Source organism: Pseudorasbora parva, chromosome 11 (genome assembly GCF_024679245.1).
Source record: "Pseudorasbora parva isolate DD20220531a chromosome 11, ASM2467924v1, whole genome shotgun sequence".
Taxonomy (NCBI): Eukaryota; Metazoa; Chordata; class Actinopteri; order Cypriniformes; family Gobionidae; genus Pseudorasbora; species Pseudorasbora parva.
This window is the reverse complement of record NC_090182.1, coordinates 22,487,774-22,493,685: the sequence shown is the minus strand read 5'-3', so window position 1 is coordinate 22,493,685 and position 5,912 is coordinate 22,487,774. Positions and strand designations below refer to the sequence as shown.

The 5,912-nt window shown below is 42.7% G+C and overlaps 1 protein-coding gene across 3 annotated transcripts in view; it reads left to right on the top strand.

Annotated features, from left to right (window-relative positions):
* Positions 1-713: 713 nt before the first annotated feature.
* The window catches only part of pcdh1b (protocadherin 1b), a 228,579-nt gene continuing 223,380 nt past the window's right edge, over positions 714-5,912 (top strand). For 2 of the 3 annotated variants that reach the window (XM_067457423.1, XM_067457425.1), the window contains exon 1: positions 714-1,372. The gene's annotated coding sequence lies outside the window, so the exon portion shown is untranslated. Of the gene's footprint in view, positions 1,373-2,469; positions 2,627-5,912 lie in introns of those variants that run through there. The other variant, XM_067457424.1, reaches the window with a different exon arrangement.

Here is a 5,912-nt window from a genome sequence, read left to right as displayed (position 1 = left end):
GAAAAGGCGACGAGAATGGAGGAATAATAGGTTATCCCAAAGTTTCCCTGCCTGCAAAGTATCGGAGGTATCCCTATTTGCAGTGTTGCCAGATCACAGAAGAGAAACAACAAGCCCAAAGTTACTTCCCTTCCCTTTGCAAAAGTAATGCATTTATGTTGCATATCTACATTGGCCGGGAACGTCTTTATTGATGATGAAGCACATTATGTGTGTGGTATAAATACATGACATATTCACCACTGTCCTTTGACCCATATGCGTCCCGTTTACTGAAAGAAGCTGGAAACATAATTTACTTTGGGTGTTGGTAGCACTTTTTTTTGGTAGCACTAACCAGTAAAATATGCCGTTTGTGCATTATTCATCTATTAGCCATAGGCTATTTCACAGCATTCAGTGTTTTGGACATCATTCATTTGCATGCTACATAAAGTACCGAAGTATGCATATTTGGATGAGGGGATTAGCCTATAGCTGACTGTAAATGACACTGTGTTCCGTTGAGCCCCCAAAACACAATGCGTATTTATTAGCATTTTTATGACAAAGCAAGCCTGTAATAATCGGACAAGGCAACACTGGGACTTGGTAATGTTTGGGTAAATACGAACGAGGTTTTTTTGTTTTTTTGTTGTGGAGTCCACACAAGCACATCTCATAAAGCTCCGCCCTCGACGATTCAAAATGATGTTCTTGTATGAGCTCGGGAGTCAGCGAGCGAGCGAGCGAGTGAGAGAGGGGGAGAGCGAGAGCGCAATCGGTCGGAAATCACTTCACTCTCACATAGGCTATCCACATTATAGACGCGCGCGGTGAGCTGCGGCAAGAGCACGAGCCCCGGCTTCCTCAGTAACACTGAATGGTGAACTGATGATGAGAACACGCGCACTGGACTCTACCGGACATAGCCTTGGAAGATTTTTCTGTTTTCACTTTCATGCACAGACTGTTGTTGACTGAAGGTTGAAGTTTCGGAGGATGCTGTCGTGTGGAATTTGACGTTTCGGGATGCTGTGAGCCCGGTCCGGAGAAGCGCTGGTTCGGGGTTTCCTTTCGTGCGCAAGGAGAGGACACTTCTCTCTGATGTGCGTAACCACCATCAGCCAAGTTGCGCGCTCTTATTTTCTGACGTGACACTTTTCGCTACAGATTTAGTGGACCCTCCGTGTTAAAAAGAGGATTTTTTTTAAGAAAAAGAAGACAGCTGACAGCGAGGAAGGGTGCTTTTTTTGTTTCTATCGACAGGATTGCGGTGGTGCTGAATTTTGGATATCCAAAGCGCTTGATTTGTGTTGTGGAAAGGGAACGCGGCTCTCGGTCCGACTCCATCATCCAAGACTACAACTGAGAGGAGTAACTATTCGTTAAGGTATACGATTATTATTATTACATTTATGTATTTTTTTTGCAATTGATATTTACACATTTGCAAATTGTCCCTCTTATATACGCGCTTTCATTTGGTTCTTAACTTAGAATGAGGAGCCAGAGACACTTATCTTTATAGAGAGGTAGCCTGTGTGTACCTGTGATGTGTATACATTTGTGACAGATACATAATAGTACCACTTGACATAGCCTAGACTACTATCACAAGGTTGCGTGATTTATTTGATGTTTCGTTACAATAAATGCTGAGCAAATGAAGTGCTGCACTCCTCAGTTAAAATATCACGGATTTATCGATATCTCAAGTTAACATCGACCCGATTGTCCTTAGAGCTGATTAACGCACATGTGACATGTTTTCCCTACACTACTGCTATTGATTTTTTTTACAAGAAAATGTTTTTTTTTGTTTTGTTTCTACCGAGCGCTCGAGTGGATCGACAATCTACGCTATTACATTTCCACATATATAAAATAAACCCTTGACCAATGCATCCACATAACATCTCCATCTAGCTCAAGTGCCGGCCAGTGGAGCTTCGCGTAGATTTTGATCGATTCCCCTCTCTCATATGCAATATTCCTCTTTCTTGTGCGCTCGAGAACGTCCGTTCATTGCCGATGGAAAAAAAAAAAAAACCTCTCACAGCAAACCCTCACAGGAACTGTGCTTACTTGCATGCAAACTCAACGCTTGTGAGCGCTGGTTATATGTTAAAAGTAGCTGTATACTTTTGTGAGGTTTTATGGGTACAAGCTAAGTTTAGGGTACTATGTTATTTGGATAGCCCACTGCTCGCGCCCACAACACCTGTTGCACTCGTTTTTGCGCATTTCTCACATAGCTCTACTTTGCCGCCTGATTGGAAAAAGCTGCAGTTATTCTACCCAGTCAACATTTCACGCGACACACTTATGCCCTTCCTTGGTACTCAGTTACCTGTAATAGTGACACAACAAACGAATGCGCGTTGCCTGTCATAACAGCGGAATCCGGTTTTTCTAGCCACTCCCGTCGTCGGATTACTTTTAAACCTGTTCGTCTGGTCCGGCTGAGAGAGACAGGTGTGAAAACAAGGGAAGGCTTGGGCTTTATCCGCCCACTGCGATCGGACGTCGCGAATCTTTCTGTGGTTCATCTGTAGGCAAAGCATTCAGCCGGATGTAAACTTTTATTGAAGCCCACAATTGCTTGCAAATGATCTGGTCTAACTCGGAGCGCATTCATCCGCAGGTAAAATTCATTTCCCTTTCCTCTCTCTCTCTCATCGAGATCGTGTTCTGTAGGCATCAGCACAAGCACACACCGGCACTTGGACGAGCTTCTCGTGCTGTTCCAGTAGATTATTGATCTGTGGATCTCATAAGCACGTTCTTGTATTTCCCTCCTCCATTTATTTAATTTACCTAAACTATATTCATCACTCAAGCCCGGCAGTTATAGGTGAATGCGATTTGAGTTATTTGGTGGGGGTGGGGGCGCAGAAACCCTTCTAAAGATTTGTGTAGAGCACCAAACTTTGGTTTTGACTTGCATTAGGAGTAAATGTTTTACATGTAGCTATTGACTTGTTAGTGATATTTAACTAGTGGTTTGTTTAAGAACCATTTAGTTGACGTTTGGACATGCGCTCTGTCAACCTGAAATAATCGAGCCTTGTAAATTTTATATAGAAATTAATTTAAAAAAGTTGCAAAACATTAAATAATTTGCGGGCTGTTTATCGTATCGCGGCATTAAACTGTCCTTAACTTGATGGGCGTAAACGCTGCATACTAAGTATGCGAGTCTAGTGAAACAGGAGAAAACGAGACGCTTAACAGGCAAAACAAAACCAAGAAAAATCATATTTTGAGGTGACAGTTCGAGTGAACCAGACTTCATTGTGTACGTGACTAGCAAAATGTAAGATATTTTCTTTGTTGTTGTTGTTGTTTGTTTTAAGGTTAAAATGCCACCTCACTTTATTCCATGTATCCTGGTGTTAACGTTTTAAATGGGTCTTGTTAGAAAATAGAAAATGCATGTAGATTTGACAGCTATATATATATATATATATATATATATATATATATATATATATATATATATATATATATATATATATATATACAATTTCCCATCACATCAAGACCAAAACCAATGAGACATTTCAATATTCCAATGTTCATGAGTCAATTTTACTGTACATAATACACATTTCTTTCACTTGTATTGCTTCTATGTCAACATGTCTAAAGGCAATCAACATACTGTACATTTTTCTGTTCAAGGAAAAACAATTATCGTCTGCTGGTCGAAACAACCAAATAACAAGATAGGACCCATTCCTGGGGTGTACTGCCCCTCAATATCTTCCAATTTTTACAGAGTTACAAAACAAATAAGTATACATTAAGTAAAAATGTTGTGCTTATGTTATCGATTTCATTAGAACTTCTATGTCTGTTCAACCCATAACAGTAGTAGCAGTCTTTGTCTATGTTATCGGTGTGTGTGTGTGTGTGTTAGCCGTGTGTAATGGTGTGTGAGAGTTTGTGTGCCAGCCTTGTGACTGGCCAGCTCTCTGTGTAACAGCCTGGTAGACAGCAGCGGGGCAGCAGTTCATCTCGTCTGAAAGCGGGCACAGACTAATCTGGCCCCACAATGGCTGAATGAAATAATTAAAGTAATCCTCTGTGCCTCGCACTTGGCTTGGGAGGGGAGCCTTGGACCACCCATCCTGAACGGGTCACTGAGCGCCGTGGAGCTGGTGGCCCGCAGAGCCTGGATGGCTGCAGCCGAGGACAAAAGCTCACGTGAACTCAACTCTTTGGCTCTGGGTTCTGGCATCAAAATCTAGAATCACAACGCACTCAGTTTAGGATGTGGTTGGTTATCATTTGTCGCCTGCTACTATTTATTTTAGCTCATTTGTGTGGGTTCAGGTGTTTTGAGTTAAACTGTCTCTGTGAGAATGAGAAAACACGAATGCATTTTGTTCTCAGGAGGTCACAACACACTTTTCCGATTTCCTTGCTGGTTAACCGGCAACATTATACAGTTGGTGAGTCTGTTGGCTGACCTCATATAATTCTTCAGCTTTTCTACTATATTTTTCAAAAGACACTTCAGATGTGTACTAAAATGTCAGTTGAGCCGGTTGAGTAAAACATTAACCTAAGACAGATGCTGCACTCTTACTTCCTTCTGAGTCAATCATTCTTCTTGCTTCAGACAAGAGCTGACTTTTGAACCCTCATAAATGTCAGCGCTTTAATTTAATTCTTTAATTATCGCATTGAAACCGGGATGGGGAGGGGTTCGATCAATCATTGACTAAGGACACTGTGCGTTACCATGACGCACTGCCACCACTTTGTCTCGTCTGGGAATCCGACTCCTGTTACGGTGGTTACGTAAACGCTTTTATTGCTTATTTTCCCTCGAATCACCTTGCAGTTTCACGCTGAGCTGGATGCCACCTGGGGGTGGGGGGAGGAGGGGGTCTTGGCAGAGGTATGCCATCCTCATATTCCCATGTTTTTTTTTTATTTTATTTTTTTATTTTGCTGGCAGAGACAGGGTGAGCGTTGGTACAATGATGAATTCCTCGTTACAAGTCTCCAAAGAGGAAAGAAGGAGAGCGAGACTGCGGGAGAGGGAGAGAGAAAATCATACAGCAATTTTAAAGCATGTCAGCGGGGGAGGCTTTAGAATAGTAATTAGCCCGTTAAATCTGTTAACCTCCCCCTGCGCAACAACACAATGGCCTTCTCGACAATATACATATATGAGCGCATCTCCGAGAGGGCACGGGAAGGCATAGAATGATGGCGTGCATGTGAAAGAGAAAGAAAGAGAGATGTAGGTGATGTTGTTAATAGAGACCAGGTGTGAAAAGAACATAATGTGGCTGTTGCGGACAGGAAATTAGAGGGGAACCATGTTCCCCCGGAGGCTGATGCAGAATTTCTGACCAAATGTACTGTGAATAATCCGCCAAGAGGCTCCATAGGGGGAACTCCGATTCATGCCTTCCTCTGCGCTCACAGCTATTGATTATATTAATGACATCTAGCTTATACACAGCAGTACAAGATGAATTAGGCTACACAGCCTGAGAGCTGAGAATAAATTCTCAGAGGATTATGACAGTAGTCATAAATACCGCACTCTGGCGACGCCTGTCTCCCTGCTAGGAGATCTTAGCCGTGGCTCGACGGTGCCATATTTGAAGACGTTATCAGAGAGGTGGACGGTGCATTTGGATTTAGGGCCCATCATAAATCGGCTCTCTGACCATGTAATGATGACGATCGAAACTCGGAGGTGAAGAAAAGCCCCACAGGCGGCCCATTGTCATTGTAACGGCTAGGCTTGTTGTGTACCTGTGTGGGGCCAAAGTGCTAACTCTCTGCAGCTAAAAGAAAAGCTGTCTGTTAGGTAGCAATGCTTGATTTGAATGTGTTAAGGCCTCCTGTGTCGTGTAAATATTGCTGTTGTTAAGGCCCGCCACTCATATGCACTTACGCATTTC